Source organism: Schistocerca cancellata, chromosome 4, assembly GCF_023864275.1.
Source record: "Schistocerca cancellata isolate TAMUIC-IGC-003103 chromosome 4, iqSchCanc2.1, whole genome shotgun sequence".
In the NCBI taxonomy this organism is placed as follows: Eukaryota; Metazoa; Arthropoda; class Insecta; order Orthoptera; family Acrididae; genus Schistocerca; species Schistocerca cancellata.
The window spans coordinates 229,289,945-229,312,651 of record NC_064629.1 but is presented as its reverse complement, the minus strand read 5'-3'; the positions used below and the strand labels follow the sequence as shown (position 1 = coordinate 229,312,651).

Genomic DNA, 22,707 nt, shown 5'->3' with positions numbered 1-22,707 from the left:
ATTGAAGTTTAGGTCCTCTCAAGGCAGCTGCATCTGCAGGTGGACACCAGCATGGTAGTTTCTCTGCTTAATTCCCAAACATCTTCAGACCTTATCTCTCATCAGCTGTCGCAGGGAAACAGGCACCACAGGGGATAAGGTAAACAACAAATCCCTTTGCCTGGTCAGTTCACTGAGGAAGTTACCTATAAATCAGTGACTCAACCTATTACCTTTATTGTTGTTCATGATGCTAACCCAGCAAATCTTTTCACATTTGATGTCTTTTATGCCTTTGGCTTTTCAGTTATCGACTCAATATAGTTGGTATCTGTTGAGGTCCTCTATCAGTCTTTGGAATCTCTGTTTTTAGAATTTCAGGATATCTTTGCAGGAGGTCTTGGGTGCCCACAGACTTCCAAGTCCTCATAACCTTGAAGCAGTTGGCTTGTCCTAGATTTTTTTGTGCTAGATAGAGTCCCCCAGCTTACACATCAAGGTGGAGCTGGACTGGCTTGCCTCTCGCAGGATTGTGGCTCTCATTTTCTCTAGTAAATCGGCCACACTCCCTTCACTGTTAAGAAACCATCTGCTAAACTAAACCTTTGTGGTGATCTTAAGGCCCATATGAATTTGCAGTCTGTGATCGACATATACTTGTTGCCACATCCTGACAAACTTTTCACATGCTTGGCAGGGGGTCAATTCTCCTCCAAATGTGATCTTTTCATTTACCCCTGGATGATGAGTCTAAGCATATCATGGTCATTAACATGTCATTCGGCCTTTATAAATACCAATGGTTGATGTTCAGGGTGGCTAGTGCCCCCACAATTTCTCAATGCTGTTTGGAACAGGTCATGTCCAGTATTCCACACTGTTTCAACTACCAGGATGACATCGTCATTACAGGATGTACTATGAGCTACCATCTGCACAACCTCCAGGCCCTTTTTTTTTTTTTTCAAACTTTTCCATCGATCCATTGAGTATTTGTGCCCTGTTATCTCAAGGCAGGGCATTCAACCCATGGAGAGTCTTTGGGCCATTACAGACCTGCCACATCCCTTGTCATTTGGTGAACTGCAGGCTTTTTTGTTAGGTAAAATTGCCTATTACCACCAGCTCATTCGCAGGCCATACACCACTGTGCACCCACTGCATCTTCTATGCAGAGGTATTCCCTTTATCTGGTCTCCAGTGTGTGACCAGACCTTGACCACACTGAAGGAACACCTCTGGTTGGCTTCATGTCTAGCTGCCTTTGATCCCATAAAACTATTAATTTTGGCTATGGATGCCCTTCACCATGGTGATGAGGTGCTCCTCTTGTATTGGACTGCAGATGGCTTGCAGCAGACACTGGCATTTGCATCCAAAACTCTCAGTCCACTATTATCAGATCAATGAATGTCTGGCCATTGAATATGTGGTCACTACATTTCACATTTTCTTATGTGGCACCAAATTTGCATCTAATCATGGACCACAAGCCCTTACTTTTGTTATTTAGTCTGTCCATCCAGATGCCTGATAAGGCAGCCCACATGTTGTATTGGTAGGCCCTTTTCCTCTCCAAATACAACTGAGGCATTCATTTTTGCCCCATGGGGTACCATGCCAATGCAGGTGCCTTATCCCAGCTGCCCATTGGCCCCCAGTTTGATCAAGATGAGCTCATGTGCTTTCATCTGCATGTCTCCTCATCCTGAGTGATAGACAGTTTTCTGATCATGAGTGCCCAATTCGCCAAGGAAATAGCAGCCAACTCCATCCTGAGGCAGGTAGTCCGCCTCATCCAGCAGGAATGGTTTTCTCATCCTCCGGGCCACTTGTCTGATCTAATTTGCAACTTCTTTGTCTTGTACCACTGTCTCTCTGTCTTGGATGAAGTCTTTGTCATTTCCATGGACAATGCAGGTCACTTGGTGGTCATTCACAGGAGTTTGTGGTGGGAAGTTTTACAGCTGTTACATGAGGGACACTGGTGTGCTTCCCATACCAAAGTCTTGGCTCACAGAAATGTTCACTGGCTCAGCATCAACCAAGAGCTGGAACACTTGGTTGCTGCTTGTCACCAGTGTGCTAGTTGACAGGTGACTCCCAGGTCATTGTTCTCTCTGTAGACTCCAGCAACCCAGCCCTGGAAGCACTTCCATCTTGATTCTGCAGATCTGTTTCTCAACATGATCTGGCTGATTGTTATTGATGCATTTTTGCATTTTCCATATGTGGTCTTGTGCCACTCAGCCAGTTTTGAGGCCATTATTCAAGCTCTCTCTAATTTTTTTTCTTTGGAAGGTCTTACAATTACCCTTTTTTCTGACAATGGACGCCAGTTCCTGCCTCAGGCATTTCATAATTTCTGTGTATGGTCAAGTATTCACCATGTTTGCTCCCCCCCCCCCCCCCCCCAGTTCACCAAAAATCGAATGGGGAGGCTGAGCACATGGTTTGCACCTTTAACACCCAAATGAAAAAATATATGCAACACGCCCCCTCGAAGAGGGGTTAATTTTTTTTTTTTCTGGCAGCCTACCAGATGACTCCTATAGATTCCCATAGCCCACAGGAGGTTCTCCATGGGCGCCAGCTATGGACATTGCTTCATTTTCTCCATCCTGGATATTGACTGCCACAGTGTTCCAGAGTACATTAGTTTTACACCAGGGATGGCAGTCTAGGCAAATCGTTTTCACCAGTGTCCCACTGGATACCAGCAGTCATCATATGCTGGAATGGCCACTACATATACACCCTGTGAACAGGTGACTGGGAGGTCCAGCGCCATCAAAATCAGTGCTGTGTATGGGTGAGCACCCACTCCCTCCCATCCTGGGCACAACACCACGTTTGCCGGTATCCCAGTCACTGAGACTGGCTACCTGCTAGGATTCCAGCCTTCTCTTCCACCTGTGGCAGCACCTCCACCTGAAGAGTGTATGCCTCCACAGCATACAGCAGCAGCTCTGGTGGCATTTCAGTTGGAGTGCATACCCCTCACTGGTTCAATGTCACAGAAGCAGCCTCATGCTGCATTGGTGCAGATACTGGTCTGGCCAGTTATTCTGAGCCACTGTGCTGCCAGTGTATCCACAGTAAGTTGTTTTCAAAAATTAATAAATTTTATTGTGTCAGTCATCCTGTGGTGTTCTCTTGTGGGATTAGAATAGGATGCTTTTGAGGAGATGACAGTCAAAGTTTTGACACCACTTCATCAATATGTGCACATGACATTGAACTAAGCAAGCATGTAGCATAATGGCTAAGAGCATAGTTTCAGAGTTTTGCACCCCTGTTCAAATACAATCTAATTATTCTTTTTTTGCTTTGTTGTAACAAAAGTATGACAATAATATTGACAAAATAAATAAGCATTTCAGATCTTGATAAAAATAGAGTTAATCACTACAAATTGTATATAATTAACAGTAACTGAAAATTAAAAACATTTAAGTTCTAATATTTCAGTTTTTGTTTTGTTTTTTACTATCATACACTCTGTAACATCAGAAAAACCAATGCATTCCCCAGGGTAATGTTTATTATTAAACACTCGAAGTACAAAAAATTGGGACACCATGGGTACTGTACGAAGGTACATATGTGACAGTCACATGTTTAGGTGTAAATGTCATTAGAAAAAGCAGCCTCATTAACATTTTTGAGTATCTTGTGAACTGATGATAATTTTGTGACAAACCACACATATCAAAGCACATTCTTGACAGCTGGAGTGTGTAGTTGATTATGGATCAAAATGTGTATTTTAATTGCCTCAGTTCTTCATGTGATTTCTCTCTGGTGTGTGACAAGAAAGTGGCATTCCTGCAGTCAGGGAATCTTCGCCTACTGGTAAAAGTGTAAATTGCAGAGTTGACAGAATGGCATACTCTTTGGTGGAGTTACTCTTAATGAACATCTTGATATTCCAATTTCATCAACAAACAGTCCATTGTATAAGGGGACTGGTTTTGTCCACACCATGAATCAATAATATACAGAAACAGCTCCATTTTTACAAATAACTAAACTTCATAAAAAAACTAACAATAGGTATCTTGTGAAACTTTTGCAGATTTTGTTGCTGTTTTCTACACATTCTGATACCATTTCATTAACTGTTGTATGTCTTATTGGACTCAAGGACCAGATTTTCCACTGACTTCTTGGAGACAAACAAAAACTGTTTGTAACGGCAAAGGGCAAGCAAACCATACATACTGAAGCATTTTCTCAAAAGCTAAAGCCTTCAATTGATTGTGGATAAAGGCATGTATTTAACTGCATTACTTCTACAGAAGCCTGCGATGTAGGAGCAATGCAGTTAAAATACATGTCTCTACAGAATCCTGCAACATAGAAGCAATGCAGTTAAAATACATGGCTTGATCCATAATCAATTGCAGGCTTTAGCTTTTGAGGAAATGCTTCAAAATGTATGGTTTGCTACAAAATTATCACCAGTTCATGAGGTATTTGGCAACATTAACAAGGATGCATTCTCTAATGACATTTGCACTAAAAATGTGACTGTAGCATATATGCCTTTGCACATTGCTCATGGTGCTGAATTTTTGTATTTTGAATGTTTTTTTATGATAGAGCTCAACCTGGGAAATCTACCGATACTCCTGAAGTATAATAGTAAAATTCAGAGTAAAAATTGAAGTACTAGAATTTATATGTTTTTCATTTTCTGTTACTGTTAATTATATAAGAATATGTTATGGTAAAATCTATTTGTGGCAAGATATGAAATTTTATTTCTTTGGTCAGGATTGATGTTACATACTTTCATAATAACAAAAGAAAAGAAAAGCTTGAAATTGGATTTGAACACAGGACATGAAAATCAATAGCTATGTTCTTAGCCACTACACTATCAGCTTGCTAAGTTCAGTACCACATGTGCATACTGACCAAGGGGCACCAAAAATTTGAGTGTCATTGTCTTGAAAACAATTCAGTGTTGGCACCTAAGCCAAAATAGGTGTCCCTTTATTTCCACTCTTTTCTCACCCCGAGAAGTTTAGACAACATCAGAGAATGACCTATTACCAGTTCCCCTTGTCAATGACATTGTGGAAGCAACCATGATGTTAACCACTAGTGTGTGGCTCCAGCCAGAAGACATGCAGAGACAGCACTGGCTGATAACTTTGTTTGTATCCTTACTCACTGGTGGTCAGTAGGTGAATTGTTTTGCAGATTGTTTGGCCAGGGAATGGCCACTTAAAATGAGGGGTGTTACTTTGATACCATATGACACATATCCAAAAGAGTGTAGTATACTGGACATTTAACTGACAGTCTATGAGGGCAGGTGATCCTGCAGTGGGTAACAGATTACCATCAGAGAATCAATATTGTCAACAGTCTCCACAGGAAGTCAAGTAAAGGTATTAGTAGAGGCATGGCACACTGTAGATTTAAAATTAGTGCTGTAATTTTCATTGGTTAACAGAAAATGCTAAATGCTGTGGTCATACTGTGCTCACAGGGCTATGGTGGTCGGGACGGGCTTGCAGTCTAACCTGATCAAATGGTAGCCTGTAAAGATAGTCATAAAAGTTATAGATGCTATGAATGATTGATAACACTTCTTTCTCTGTTTCAGGAACACTTGTTTTGAAATGATGAGAGGGCTTTAAAGATTATGTGATTAGGGGTTGTGACCCATACAGTGTGCGTAGTTCTACACTAAGGCTATATACTGATTTGTCTATTCTCTGAATATGTTAGCAACCTGGGGTGAAGTTCTTGAGACATGGTGCTTGCAACTGACAGTTCATCAAATGGCTTAAGGCTTGTTTAAACTGAGGAGTGCAAGCAGATTGAAAGATATTATTACCAACTTAAGTAGTGAGCTGAGTGATTCTGCAGTTGTAGTAGCATCTGGGATGAACTGAACATAAGAGTTCACCTCTTGAGCCACAGATTGTTATTTAGTGATGTAAATTCTTTTTAACATAAATACTTTAGGAGTGAAGGAGACCACTCACTGAAAAGGAGAAGTGTCATTGATAGGTATACACAAAAAAGACAGAAAACTTGCTAGCTTTCAGAGCACATCCTTTCTCAAGCTAGAGTACAAATACACACACAAAACACACACATTTACAAAAACATGTGTGTACACACACACACACACACACACACACACACACACACACACACACACACCAGGTGTCCTTACACAGTGGTGGCTAGGTGCAAAATTTGAGGAATGCAGTTCAGCAGGTGAACTGGTGTAGGGTAGGGGGTAATGGTAGCTGGCAGCTTGGAGATAGGCAGCTTGTTTGCTGACTAGGAATGTGGGAGGGAGTGGTGGCAGGTGCTCAGGCTAGGTATGTGATGCATGGGAGTCAAAGCCAGTAGCAAGCAGCTCACCATGAAGGTGAAACAGAGAGGTGAATTTGGAGGGGGTGATAGAACAGGTGGATGAATGCTATGGAGACAGCCAATTAATGTAGATTGTGGCCAGGACAATTCCTGGAGTGAAGGATGTGCTGCAAGGATAACTTCCAACTGTGTAGTTCAGAAAAGAAGTTGGAAGAGAGAAAGGTACAAGTGGCATGGATCATGAAGCAGCCATTGCAATCAAGCAAGTTGTGCTCAGCTGCTTGTTGTGCCACTGGGTGTCTATTTTGTTCTTGGCCACAGTCTGGCAGTAGCCATTCATTCTGGTGGACAGCTGATTGGTTGTCATACTGACATGAAAAGCTGTGCAGTAGAGTTGGTATTTTAAGATATGGCCACTTTCACAGATGACAAGGATTTTAAGTAGAGGGATAGGATAACCCTGTGACAGCACTGGACGAGTAGGAGGTTCTGGGTGGGTGGATTGGGCAGGTCTTGCATCTGGTTCTTCCATAGGATATGATCCTTATAGCAGGGAGTTGGGAGTGGGCGTGGCATAGGGATGGACTAGGATGTTTAGCAGGGTGGGTGGGTAATGGAACCCCACTTAAGGAATGGTGGGAAAGATCTTTGGTGCAATGTTCCTCTTTTCAGGGCACGACCATAGCCCTGGTGAAGGACATGGTTCAGTTTTTCCATTCACGGATGATACTGGGTGACAAGGGGAAGTGCTCCTTTGTATCTGATTCTTGGAGGTGGTGGGAGGATTGGTGGTGTGTGAAGATATGGCATGGAAAATCTGTTTGCAGACTAGGTTTGGGGGTATTGCCTGTCTGTGAAGGCATTCAGCATACTGGGCAAGGGAGTTCTCATCACTGCCGATACATCATCCAATGGTGGGTACACTGTATGGGATGGATTTTTTTGTATCAAAATGCAGGTATTGTTGGTGTTTTTGTGTTTTGTTAGACAGAGGGTTGGATGGAACTGTCAGAGAGGTGGAGGTCAGCATCCAGGGATGTGGTATCTTGGGTAGAGGAGGACCGGTGAGGCAGATGGTAGAGAAGGCATTGAGATTGTGAAGGAATGTGGACAGGGTGTCTTGGCTCTGAGTCCAGATCAAGAAGATAACATCAGTGAACAAATCATATGCCCAGACTAGCAGTTGGGAGTTTTGGGGGGCTAGGAAGGTTTACTCTAGATAGACAATAAACAGGTTGGCATAGGAGCATGCCATGTGGGTGCCCATGGCTGAGTCTCAGATTTGTTTTTATACCTTTTGGTCCAGGATATAGTAGATAAAGTATATAAGGGATGGGGTGTTGGGTTTGGAGCCTGAAGGATGATGGGAGAGGTAATGTTTGATAGCAGCAAGGCCGTGTGCATGAGGGTTGTTGGTGTATATGGAGGCGGCAGCAACAGTGATGAAAAGGGATCCTAGAGGTAAACAGGTGAGGATGGTGGAAAGTTGGTGAAGAAATAGCCATGGATATCTGCATGGTATGTTCCTATGCCAACCTTTTTTTGGGCCATCTAGAGAAAACCTGCCTAGCCTCCCAAAACCCCAAATCCCTTGTTTGGTTCAGGTTCATTTATGATATATTCATGATCTGGACTCAGGGCCAAGACATCTATCCTCATTCCTTCACATCCTCAACACCTTCTCTCCCATCTGCTTCACCTGGTCCTCCCCTACCCAACATGCCACCTTCTTGGAAGTTGATCTTCATCTCTCTGATGGCTTCAACCACATCTCTTTCTGTATGAAACCCACTAACCACCAACAGTACCTGCATTTTGCCAGTTGACATCCTTTCCACATCAAAAAAAAACTCCACCCATACACTGTGGCCACCCATCTGCAATCATGAGAGCTCCCTTGCCCAGAGGTCTCAAAAGGGCCTTAACAGAGAAGCACTACCCCTTACCCTCCACCTCCCAAATCTAGTCCCCAAACAGATTTCAAGTGGCATATCCTCACACCCCAAATCTCCCCACAACCCCTCCCCTCCATGAGTTAGCTACAAAGCAGCAACTCCCTCATCACCCAGTATCTCCCTGAACTGGAACAGCCAAATCGTATGTTTCACCAGGCCTTTGGTTAACAGCATGCCCTGAAAAGAGGGAAATCATACCAAAGATCCTTCTGACTAATCCTAAAGTAGTGTTCTGTTGCCTACTCAACTTGCACAATGTTGTACGTAGCCCATCCCCATGCCACTCTCACTGGGTGCAGATCCTACACAATCCACCCACCCAGCACCTCCCTCTCCATTTCTGTCACAGGCTTATCCTATCCAATCAGAGGCTGAGCCATCTGTGAAAACAGCCATCTTATATACTAACTTAGCTGGAATCACAGCACAGCTTTTTATGTCAGTATGACAACCAACCAGCTGTCCACCAGAATGAATGGCCACCACCAAACTGTGGATAAGAACAAAACAGACCACCTGGTGGCACATCATCCAGCTGAGCACAACATTCTACCTCATGAGCCAGGCCATCTGGATCCTTTCCTCCACCACCAGCTTTGCTCAACTACACACATGGAAAATATCCTTGCTACACATCATTCGCTCCCAGAGCCATCGTGGATACAATATCAGTTAAACAACTGTCTGCACACCCTCTACCCAAGAGCTTCCCCTTCTTCTGTCCTATCACAATCTCTGAATTCACCTCTTCACCTCATCTTCATCATACGCTACCCTCCACTGGCTCCGACACCTGTGCTCCATACTGGCTGCCTCTCTCCAAGCTGCTAGCTACCTCTCTCCCTCTCCCCAATGCCTCCCTCTTCTGTCTCCCCCTGCCTGTCACATGTGACTCAACCCGCATCCCAGCATAATCTATCAAAGCATGTACTACAAAAGCTAGAAAGTTTTTTGTCTGTTTTGTGTGTGCCTTTCAGTGATGCTTCTACTTTTCAGCAAGTGATCTCCTTTGTTCTTTATTCCTAGAGTGTCAGGCTGTAGTTCAGTAACTTGGGAGATTCTAGAAATTGTTAGATGATTTTTAGACAGGAATTTGTAAGGCATCTGCTTCAGATATTCAATATCTGGCAGGAAGATCCGGCATTTCTGTGGGTTGGAATGCTGACCTGTCTACTTTAATAATAAGAAAACCTATCATGTGTTGTGCTGATCTATGCCTGTAACTGTAGTGTCATCAAGGGAAGGGTGCTATGAGTTACATCATTAGAATGTTATAGAAACCAATGAAATGTGACCTGTGCACTTGCAGTGCTTACGGACTTAATGAAACTGGCACAAGCCATAGAGAGTATTGATCATCATGAATTTTTGTAATGCACTATCAATGAGTAGCTGAAACTGTGCTCTCTCTAGAGTAATATTTGTGCAAGAGTGACCACATGCTGGACATGAAAACAACTTATCAGGGCTGGCATGGGATATGTATCAATCACACATACATCAACTGTTGTCTTGAAGCTGTCACATGGACTGACCACATCATATTTTCAAAGAACAATAATGAGGATTTCCAAGCACTGGTTAGAATGCAGTGAAGCTATTCACAGTTTGACTAGACAACTGAGCTCTTCATACATCACATTGTGAAAGGTATATGGAATGGGAAATGTCATAAAAAAATTAAGGGTAGTGTTGGCGTGAATGTAAATATGCACATTTAAATTCTTTGTGCTTCTGGGATCCTGCTAAAATTTAATGGTAGTTGAGTTTTTTGAATGTTATTTGCATAGAATAATGTAGAAAATCCTGAAGTGTTACATGAGCCAAGCTCAAAAATAATTGAAACATCATCCCAAGTGACCATCAAGCATATGAGGTGGCACACTGCCAAGTTGTACATGGCGTATGTGTGCTGCATGTCTAAGATTACAACCAATTACTCCATATATGAGAGCAATTCAATGATGAGTTTTAAAAGCAGATCAACTATCCATAGGTTGCTGCTGAAATTATTACTGCTGTTGGTCAGGTGTCTAGTTGAAATGAAAACTCATTTTGGGCAGTGGTGTGATAGAACCACAGCAACCTACCTTCGTGTGTATTATATCCATCTATTTCTGTAACATGAGAGGTGTGCTATTCCTCTTGAATGTAGAGAAACAAACAGTACCAGAGGAACACCAATGAGGACAGTCTACTCTTTTGTGCGGCTAGAAGCACTTAGGGCAAGATATCAAAATACAGTAATTTTGGGGAGGTAAATCAAGTCATCTTGGTAACTGGAGAGATAATGTTATAAACACAGTCTCTAGCACTATGGTATTTTCAGCATCTTGTGTTGCTTCTATTAACTGCACTGGTAAAGCTTTTGCAGTATTAGTAGTCAAAAGACTTTTGACCACACTAGTCCAGGAAATTATCACTGTGGTGGTCTGTGCCTGTAACTTGCTGCAATATGATGTGATATCTTGCATAGTCATTCAAGTTCTTGGGGGTTCTGTCAAATGACAGGAATGAGATGAGGATCACCAGGCACTGAGAAAGCAATGTGGCAAAGATGCTCATTGCACTGTAAATTTTTCACTAAGCCATTACTGACACAGAAGTTGTTGCTTTTCCAACTGTTTCTGTTGATCCACTATGAACTTTGGAATTGTCTCTTACATTATGAATATGAATTCTATCCAACTTGAATTTATGGCAATCAAAAATGTTTGTCACCATGCAGATGTGCACAGGGGAAAGACATCTGACTCTTATTTGGAAGGACAGTGGTTCAGATCATTATTCACTGTTTAGCCATCCTGATTTATGTTTTCTATGGTTCCTTATATCACTTAAGGAACATTTTGGGATGTTCCTTCACAAAGGCAACAGTTGATTTTCTTCCCCATTCTTTTTCAGTCCTAAATTGTACCCTGTCTCTAATAATCTTGCTCATGGATTACTAAACCCTTTCTTCTTCAAAATCCTTGTGTTTTCCTAGAACTAGATGGGAACTGTGTTGAATGCATTAAAATTTTATTCATTTTACATCATAATGACAAGGGAAAGCAGGCATTACCTTTGATTTTAAGTTGCTTAAAAACAATAACTCATAATGGGATGCAAATAAAACAACATTCTGAATACTAACTGCTTGGCTGCTCCTGTAAATATTTTATATAATGACTGGTTTTTGTAGCCTAGAAGCCACAGCATCAGGTTAAATGTGTTAAATTACAAAAAAGTGTACACTACAACTGCGGTTGAATTATAGTTATACTCAATAGAGAGAAGTGTAGCAAATTGCTTACATGGTGAATTATGACATGAAAGCTGCAACATCAATGGGACCAAACATTCCTTGTCTATATATAAATGATGTAATTAGCATATCATCAGGTAAGTGGAAAGTATTGGTCTAAGGTTTCTCAAGCATACCTAAATTTTTTTAAAAAAAACTGTGAGAACTGTCAAGAAATAGCCTCCCAACCTAATACAATAAAATTTTTTTTAGGCAGGATGGAGGAATCATGAACTCATACTTTCTCTTTACATCATGATTCACTAATAGCATCATTTATTTGTGGAAAAGGAGTGTGTGGTCCTGTCAATTTTGCAACTTCAATGTAATGATTCAACATGTAAGTAATTCTCTCCACTTCTCACCACTGATTGTCACTACAGTTTCATCACAATTTTAGCAAACACTTTTTGTAATATAACAGATTTAATCTGATGATGTGGCTTCTAGGCTACAAAACCAGTTGTTAAATAAATTGTTCACCAGAGCAGTAATTATTATTCAAGATGTCTACTTTTGTCTGTGGACACTTAGAAGATGCAACAAGTCCACTAAAGAGACTGCTTACACTACACTCGATCGTCCTCTGTTAGAATATTGCTGCGCGGTGTGGGATCCTTACCAGGTGGGATTGACAGAGGACATCGAAAGGGTGCAAAAAAGGGCAGCTCATTTTGTATTATCATGTAATAGGGGAGAGAGTGTGGCAGATATGATACGTAAATTGGGATGGAAGTCATTAAAGCAAAGACGTTTTTCGTTGAGGCGAGATCTATTTACGAAATTTCAGTCACCAACTTTCTCTTCTGAATGCGAAAATATTTTGTTGAGCCCAACCTACATAGGTAGGAATGATCATCAAAATAAAATAAGAGAAATCAGAGCTCGAACAGAAAGGTTTAGGTGTTCGTTTTTCCCGCGCGCTGTTCGGGAGTGGAATGGTAGAGAGATAGTGTGATTGTGGTTCGATGAACCTTCTGCCAAGCACTTAAATGTGAATTGCAGAGTAGTCATCTAGATATAGATGTAGATGGTTGTCCCTCGTACAAGATAGTGTGTAATGACCAAACAAAGTTTTAGTTGTAGTTTATGTTTGAAATGAAACACAAAGCCAAAAAATATCAGGCAATAGAATTTTGATATGAAGACTGTCAATGGGGTCAGTTAAGGTTAAACACAAAGAAACAAGATATCACTACAGCATTTATCAGTATAGGTCCCAGAATAATTTACGATTCATCACTGGTGACAAGGTTGGAAGTGAGTAAATCATGATTCATGAAAATTCATTTTAGTTTACTGTTTTTGCATGTTCTATGGATCATATTCATGACATAAACATATCAGTAGGCTCACAAGTAAGATACATTTTCTGTGTGAAAACATGGCATTTGCTGGCCATTTACAAAACTGGATTTTTTGTTGTAATCTTAGCCTACAACAAAATTTGGTGAAAGTAAACTGACCAGATGCGTAATGTCTACCCATAACTTCATCTATGGAGTAGAAAGAGATGTCAAGTAGAAATGATTTCAATTTTTTAGAACTTTCATTACTTGCTAGCACCTTTAATTCACAAGGGAGGTGGTCAAATACTCTTACACAAAGTAAATAAATTGTCTGATGATTCCATCACCAAAACCAGCAATTACATGTAGAGTGAATATTACTGATCTCAAGCATTTTTGAAGACTTCTAATTTGTGATTTCAAATTCAAGTCTAGTGTAATACAAACATCCAGGAATTTTGACTAATCAGTTTTACGTATTTCCTTTCTCCCTTACTGTATTGTTATTGATGATGATCTATCTTGTTTTGAATAGAATTCAACAAATCATGTTTCTCATAAGTTAAGTGATAGACCATTAGCAGGGAACCTATAAATAACACTTTTGAATATTTCATTTATTACTCTTTCTGTTGTTGCAGCACTGTTGGGATTGATTATTGTTTTCATCATCAGCAAAGAGCACTTTTTCTGCTTTGTGACTATAAGATGCAAGGTAATACATACATGACAAGAACAGGAGTGGTCCCAGAATTAAATCATGTGGTATTCCAGAGGTAATTTGTCCCCATTCAGAATAAGATTTATTGTGAGAGCTAAATGAGTTATCTAATATGATCCTATGCTTTGTATCAGTTAAATATGGTGTGAACAACTAACTTATTATGCCTTTAAAGTCAAGATTTTTAAGTTCTCCAAAATAATGTTGTGATTTTCTCAATACAATGCCTTGGAGAGATCTAAGAAAGTCTCAGAAGGTGAAATCTTGTCATTCAGATATTTTTAAACGTGGTCAGTGAAATGGTGAGTTGGCACGTTCATTGATGAGGAGGCCCTTCTGGAATTCAGATTGTGACTGACACATAATCTTATGTTTTGCAGATATACAATCCCATTTTTAAATATGTTACCTTATGGAAATAAATGAAAAGGAAATTGATAGTTACTAATATCTGTCCTACTACCATTCTTAAAGAAGGATATGACAACAGCATACTTTAGTCTCTGTGGAAAGTCACCTTATGAAATCAATGCATCAAATATGTGGCTGAGTGCAGTAGATATAATTATCGAAAAGACATGCTTTTAATACACTGCCTAACAGAAAACAGGAAAAATACAGAGGACTTTGTTGGATGTCACTCCTGATTTGTACATGTACACACTATTGGTGGGTAGATAAATAATTAGAGTTGCATTTCTCTGAGACAGGTAGAACTGCCACAAAAGTGCATTAGAGTTGTTTGTGTTTGGTGTTGCTACAAGCCATGATAATGTATATAAAAAGTGTGAACAGCATCAGATGTTGAGTGTTCACTGTGAAAGAAATGAAGATGCCATATACACATGTCAGAGAGAGTATCAGCACCTGACAAACTTTGAAAAGGGGAATTATTGTGGATCTTTATTTGACCAGCTGGTTGAATTATGCAATATCCAGATGTGTGAGGTATTTGGAAGTGACAATGGCCCATTGTTGGATTGCATAAGAATGTTAGGGCAGGTATACTCATTATCAAGGCTCCATCAACTACATCAAGAGAGGATTGTCATATTGTGCACCAGCCACATCATAACTGCTTCACATCTGCACCTGCCATCTGCTAACAAGTAATGAATTCCCTACAGCATTCTGTGGCATCCTGCACCATTTGTCAAAGACAAACAGCAGCCAGGCTAGGGATTTACTGATACATGCATGGGCTTCCCAAACACCACATCAGAAAAGGCTGTTTTGAAGTGGTGCTGTGATTTCAAAGCATGGACTGCAGATGAATGGCATCACATTGTGTTCAGTGATGAATCACAGATCTCCTCTATGCCAGATGACCATCATCAGTGTGTAGGGTGGGGACCTGAAGAGACATTTTATTCTTCCAGTGTTTTGGAAAGGCATAGTAGTGTTATTACTGGGGTCATGGTGTTGGCAGCCACCATGTATGACTTCAGGTCACAGCTGGTAGTGACTGAGGGAACTCTGATAGGATAGACATCATGCATCCTCATGTGTTACCTCTCATCTAACTGAATTGTGGTGCCATTTTTCAACAGGACAATTCTCTGTCTACATGATGTCGAGGTGCTCCCATGGCCAGCAAGATCCGAAGATCTGCTCCTAATAGAACACGTGTTGGATCAGGTCAGATTCAGCTCTATTTTAGTACCAGTATCTGGGACATCAAGGACCAATTGCAACAGTTGTGGGCCAGCATGCCTCATGAGAGAATACAATGGCTTTATGAATCCTTCCAAATCGTATCAGTGCATTCAACCAGATCAGAGGGGTTGCAACATGATACTGATAAGTGGGCTCTTATTGCCATGTTCTTTATAAATTTTATTCAAATTTATGATCACTGAAATAACATGACATATCCTCTCAACCCCAAAAGTTTCATTTCGCTTTTTCCTCCTGTTTGGGGTGCTTCACTTTTTTTCAGGCAATGTGTTCTGCTTGAAATGTTTTCAACTCCCTGAGAATTTTTGCTTTTGAGAACTCATCACTTTCCTGATTTTCAGGAACAAATTGGTGTGATCTAGAATTGATTGAAAGCTTTGGTACTAGCCATTACATATATGGCAATGCTTTCTCTTTTGATTTCACTGTACTTAATTACTCAGTTACTTTCAGAAAGTGATTGTTAAAGAAGACTTCTGTATGTTCTGAGTCAGGGACCATTTGGTTGTTGTACTTGATTACAAGATCATCTCGTTCCCTGATTGACTATGCTCCATATTGGTTTGATTTTAATTTCAGAATCTCTGACATGACATGAAAGCTTTTTGATTTTCTAATAACTTTTCACAAAACAACAATACTCTCCACAACATAAAATCAGTTGAACATCTGTGCTTATCTTGACCATTAGGTGTAGTTTCCTCCTTCTGAGATATGTGCTTTAATACCTTTTGTTTTCCACAGTTTCTTTGATACATCACTGGTACCATATTTCACAGTTTTTACTGGGAAATAACTTTTAAAAGTGGAGAGAAATTTATACACAAATTCAATAAATTTAGAATTTACATCCACTACGTCATACAGCTCATACCAGAATGGGACTTCCAGCAGAAATGTTATTGTCTTGCTAAGGCTAGAGGTGCTGAATGGCTGGAGACATGGAATTACTGCAGAAGAATGTGGCTAGACTACTGCTCAGAATGAACTAATTGTGGACAGGCAAAAACCATCTTATACTGACACTCAAAAGAAAGCAACTGCAATATACACAGTACATGGGATGTGCTTTATCTCTTTGGCTGGTTATATGTCATTGATCATCAAGATCAAATTTTGTTTGCATCTGCTCTGTACCCAATAATTGCCAAAGAGAAGTATGAGGTGTTGCTATAAAATAATAGGACTATTACTGTAAAACATTTTATTTCAGGAACATACAGGGTAGCACACGGAATGTGTTACCAATTGTTTCTTTCACAATTTATGACACACATTAGATATCCCGCTGGGATCTCTACAGCAGTACCAGCAGAGCTTGGAAAAACAAATGAGTTATGAAATGACGTGTAATTCGTGATACTGCCATTAGGAGACTAGTAAGCAGCAATGGCTGACAATGGAAGACTGACGACACAGTAATGGTCGGAAATTGTGTAACTTTTTCATGAAACGAAAAGCCTTGTTGTGACTCAGAGGCGTTTTTGACAACAGTTTAACACACAATGAGCCCCTTGCAAGAAGACCATCCACAGGCTGCATGATAAATTTGTACAGGAAGGAACAGTATTGGAAGCGAAGCGACGTCGTCCTAAGCCTGTATGTTTGCTGGAGAATATTGAAGCGGTATGAGTTGCTGTACAGAGAAGTCCCGGGTAATCATGTAGAAAGGCAGCAGTGCAACTGGGAATATCCAGACATTCCTTTCAATGCATTCTTAAAAGTGACCTCCATATGTATGCATACAAGATGACCTGTGTACAGAAGCTCACTGAAGAACACAAGCAGCAGAGACTACTGTTTGCTCAGTGGGCAGAGGATAGGGAAGAAACTCTCAACAACGTTTGGTTTTCAGATGAGGTGCATTTTCATATAGATGGTGTGGTTAACAAACAAAATTTACGCTTTTGGGCCACTGAAAATCCACAAGTGCTTCATGAACGACAACATTATGCTCCGAGGATTACAGCGTGGGCAGCAAATTCCAGTCACAGACTTATTGGACTCTTTTTCTTTGAAGAAACTGTGAACAGTGAGCGTTATTTGAGCATGCTTCACAATAGCTTTATTCCACAGCTTCTTGCCCTTCAACATGCAGTGGTTCATGCAAGATGGAGCAAGGCCACATACTGCAAACATTGTGCTGGAGTTTTTACATGAGCATTTCGACATGCGGATCATTTCACTCAGGTTTCCAGGTCACTTCAATGATGGACAAAATTAGCCTCCCAATAGTCCAGACCTCAATCCATGTGACTTATTTCTTTGGGGGTACCTAAAGGAAAAAATTTTCCTGAAACATCCACGTGATTTAATGGAACTCAGAAGACTTATTCTTCAAGCTTATAATGAAATTACGGAAGACATGTGCCGTAGGGTAATCACTAACTTCAGTTTTCATTTGAAGGAAGTGAGGAAACAAAATGGTGGACATATTGAGCACGTGCTGAGTTAGAACAAATCTCCATGGACGGCTCTTCATTGTAGTATACGTTCCTTTCAGATTGTATTGGCAATAAAGTTTATATTCAAAAACAAAATGCTAACACACTTAGTACACCACCCTGTATATATGTAGTTATTGTCACCCTCAATATACTCCCCTCCTCTGTCCCTACAAAGCTCAATCTGAATTTTCGATTGATGGAAACAGTGCCGGAAGTCTTTCTCTTTGAGCTCCTTGATGACGCCACTTTTCTTTCACTGCTTCAATGGATAGGAATCTTGTTCCTTTTAATGTCTTTTTTTATTTTCTGTAGAGCAAGAACCTCAAGGTAGTAATTTTGCTTAACAGTTTGAGCTTCAGGAACCCACTGAAGCAGCTAAGTGGTTACAGCTTAGTTAGTAGATCACACAACTGCTTTCACAAGTAGCCCTGCCTCTGACAGGATAGGAGGTGCCTATTACAGGACTGGAGCAGGCTTTAGTGGGAGGATGTGTGGAACACATCTTGCAGCTAGGTCTGTTGGAGGGATCTGAGCCATGAGGCAAGGGATTCGGAGCAGGGGTGGAGTAGAGATGGACAAAGATGACACGTGGGTTGAATGGTTAGCAGAATACCACTGTGGGAGTGGTGAGGAGGATAGTGGATAGGATATTCCTTGTTTCAAGGCATGGTGAGAGGTAGTCAAAACCCTGGTGGAGAATGTGATTCAGTTACTCCAGTCCTGGGTTGTACTGAGTCATGAGAGGAACCCTACTTTGTGGCCTGACAGTGGATATGTGGGAGATGGTAGCTGATTGGAGAGACAAGGCACAGGAGATCTGCTTCTGGACAAGGTTGGGAGGGAAATTTTCATCTGTGAAGGCCTCATTGAGGTTCTTGACATACTTGAAGAGGCACTGCTCATCACTACAGATGCAACGAACATGGCTGTAAGGAAGGGACATCTTGGTATGGAATGGATGGCAGCTGTTGAAGTGGAGGTGTTGTTGGTAGTTGGTAGATTTGATGTGAGTGGAGATGCTGACAAAAACATCTTTGAGATGGAGGTCAATGTTGAGGAAGGTGGTTTGTTGAGTTAAGGAGGACAAGATGAACTGAGTGGGGGAGAATGTACTGACATTCTGGAGGAAAGTAGGTAGTATGTCCTCTCCTTCTGTCCTGATTATTAAGATGTCATCACTGAATCTGAACCAATTGAAGGGTTTGGGATTCTGGGTGGTTAGGAGAGATTTCTCTGTATGGCCATTGAATAGGTTGACATAGTACAGTGCCATGTATATGCCAATTGTTGTACCATGGATCTGTTTGTAGGTGATGCTTTCAAAGGAGAACTACAATGAAGCACCAAAGAAACTGGTATAGACATGTGTATTCAAATACAGACATATGTAAACAGGCAGACAATGGTGGTGCAGTTGGCAACACCCATATAAAACAGTTTGTGTCTGGCACAGTTGTTAGATTAGTTACTGCTGCTACAGTGGCAGGTTATCAAGATTTAAGTGAGTTCGAACGTGTTGTTATAGTTGGCACATAAGTGATGGGACACAGTATCTCTGAGGTAGCGATGAAGTGGGGATTTTCCTGTATGACCATTTCATGAGTGTACTGTGAATATCAGAAATCTGGCAAAACATCAAATCTCTGACATCACTGTGGATGGAAAAAAGATCCTGCAAGAACATGACCAACAATGACTGAAGAGAATCATTCAACATGACAGAAGTGCAACCCTTCCTCAAATTGTTGTAGATTTCAATCCTGGGACATCAACAAGTGTCAGTGTGTGAACTATTCAATGAAACATCATTCAATATGGGCTTTTGGAGCCAAAGGCCAACTTGTGTACCATTGATGACTACATGACACAAAGCTTTACACCTCACCTGGGCCTGTCAGCACCAACATTGGACTGCTGATGACTGGAAACATGTTGCCTGGTCTGATGAATCTTGTTTCGAATTGTATTGAGTGGATGGACGTGTGTGAGTATGGAAACAACCTCATGAATTCATGGGCCCTGCATGTCAGCAGGGGACTATTCAAGCTGATGAAGGCTCTATAATGGTGTGGGCCATGTGCAGTTGGAGTGATATGGAACTCCTGATATGTCTAGATATGACTCTGACATGTGAGACATACGTAAGCATCCTGTGTGATCACCTGCTTCCATTCATGTCCGTTGTGCATTCCGACAGACTTGGGCAATTCCAGAAAGACAATGTGACACCCACACGTCCATAATTGCTGCAGAGTGGCTCCAGGAACACTCTTCCAAGTTTAAACACTTCTTCTGGCCATGAAACTCCCCAGGCATGAACACTATTGAGCATATCTGGGCTGCCTTGCAATGTGCTGCTCAGAAGAGATCTTCACCTCCTCGTACTCTTATGGATTTATGGACAACATAGCAGGATTCATGATGTCAATTCCCTCCAGTGCTACTTCAGACATTAGTTGAGCCCATGCCACATTGTGTTGCTGTAGTTCTGCATGCTCATGGGGGCCCTACACGATACTAGGCAGTTTCTTTGGCTCTTCAATGCAATTGAGTGTGGGGATCTAGTTGATCATGATGACCATGGAGGAGGTTTGAAGTCAATCTGGCATTGGGAAAAGTTGTGTTCAAGGCCATGGGCATTGGGGATGTTAGTGTAGAGCATCAACAGTGATGAGCAGTATATGAGGAACAGGAACAGGCACTGTAGAGAGTCCGTGGAGGAAATGAGTGGTTTATTTTATATAGGGCGGTAGGTTAAGGGTAATTTGCTGAAGGTTCACAAGAGCAGAGATTCTCTTAGTGGTGGCACAATAACCAGCCACAACATGGAATCCTGGGTGGTTGGGTTCATGGACTTTAGGAAGGATGTAGAAGACTGGAGTGTGGTGAGTGGTGAGGGTGGGGAGAGAGATAGGGGAGAGGTTCAGTAGTAGACCTAAGGATTACATCCTGATGGATTTCTGGAATGGGGACACCATGACAGAATATGTTGGTGGATGTATCAGAGAGCTGGAGGAGTCCCTCTGCCAGGAAATCAATGTGGTTCATAACCACAGCAGTGGAGCTTTTGTCAACAAGTAGCATTATAAGGTCATGATCAGTTTTTAGGTGGAAGAGTGTGGTTCTCTCTGTGGATATAAGGTGGTTTCCATGTTGACAGATTCGGGAAAGTTAACAGGGAGTGATTTGGGGGCAGTGGGGATAGATCACAGTTGGATGGATTGGATGGAGGAGGAACTGAGTCAGGAAGGGTTCAATACTGGATCACATTCTTTGCCAGGGTTTTGAATACCTCTCATCATGCCCTGAAAAGAGGAATACTGTACCCACTATCCTCCCTACAAACTCCACCGTGGTATTCCACTGCCCACTGAACTTACACAATATCCTTGTCCATTCCTACTCCATTTCTGCTCCAAACCACTTGTCTCATGGTTCATATCCTTGCAATTGACCTTGATGCAAGATGTGTCCCATACATCCTCCCACTACCACCAACTCCAGTCCTGTCACAGGAACCTCCTATCACACGAAGGCACAGTAGCTTTGAAAGCAGTCATGTGATTTAAAAACTTCTTGTCCAAAAAGCTTAAATGTTTAGCAGTATTTTCATTGCACATCACATCTGACTACAAGTCAACACCACCTCTATATGGTGAGTAGCAATTTATCATTTTCATATTGTTGTTAACTAGGAAATAAAGAAGAGCCAAGTTATTTGTTTACATTTTTATCCATTCATATGGTTAATAGAGCACTTAAAGGAGAAGAGTAAACTCTGTTGGTCCTTGTCCATCAATGGATGTGAAATAGTAGCCAACGTCTATCAAGAATGGAAGTAGAAGAGACACCTGTTATTACAAGACAGTTTTCAGACCCACCAATTGATCACCTAGCCACCACATCTTGGAAACACTGATGATAAAGACACGGTTTTTCTATGAGAGAAGGACACAAAATCAGCATATCTTCCTCTGCTAGATGTCATTTAAATGTCATGTAAAAATATAGACAATATCATGGTTTGTCAACTAGTAAGAGTATTTATCATCTCTGGTGTTTTCTTTCCAAGCTTTTCAAAAAAGTGTAATTGCAGCCAAAGGAAAGCCAAGGATTGCTGGCAACATAAATTATGCACACCACGTTTAGGGCTCTGTTGTTTGGAAATTCTACTTTCTTGAGTTTGCAACAATATGTATATACAATATTTTTGCTTGAGTGGTTCAAGTTTGGCTCAACCAGAGGCTCAGTTTTCATCAGGTCTCAGAGTAATTAGCACATTGATTTTCAGTACCTAGATTTTTACAGAATTAATTTTAATAAATGGCAGATGCAAACCATGAACAAAGAACAGAGATTAAATTTGGTAAAGAATCTCAGTGGAGTCATTGTGCTTCAACATTTGAGAAGAACATATATTTGAGAAAAACCTGCCACTAGAGAATCACATACTAATATTATCTAAATTTCAAATACTGAAGAAACAAAAGTGAAAGGGGAAATGATAACACAACAGAATGCTGAGAGCAGCATGAGAGCCTCTTGCAGAAAACTGCACCACAACTCTACCCTCCAAGCAGTTCTTGGGATCCTGCCCCTGTCCAGATGTGCTAGCTTTAGTTTTAGACATAGGCCTCTCAGCATGCTACCAACCATCTGTCTGATGGCAACACCTTCATGAGTTTTTAACCTCTGTTCGAAGTCCCTGAAAGATGAGCTACCCAATGACAACTCTGAGTGACCATTTGTCAGCAACCTGCAATAGCAATCCCTGAAAATTTTAAGATAGATGTCTTGATAAAATATTTATGGACTTTCACTACGTAATTCAGTCAATGATCTGAAAGCTATGTATTCAACCAGTAAGATGACTGTTCAATAAAGAAAAAGATTCTTTTAGTAAATTTTGTTAACTTGTGATGATTTAAAAATTTTAGCAAATCACACACTACTCTGATGGAGTTTAGTTCAGTTAATGAGTATTTTATTTCTCTCAGCGATTTGTAAA

The 22,707-nt window shown here is 40.9% G+C and overlaps 1 protein-coding gene across 3 annotated transcripts in view; it reads right to left on the bottom strand.

The window, feature by feature from the left end:
- LOC126183422 (organic cation transporter protein) overlaps positions 1-22,707 on the bottom strand; it is a 674,060-nt gene that overhangs the window by 21,817 nt on the left and 629,536 nt on the right. The gene's annotated exons all lie outside the window — the stretch shown is intronic.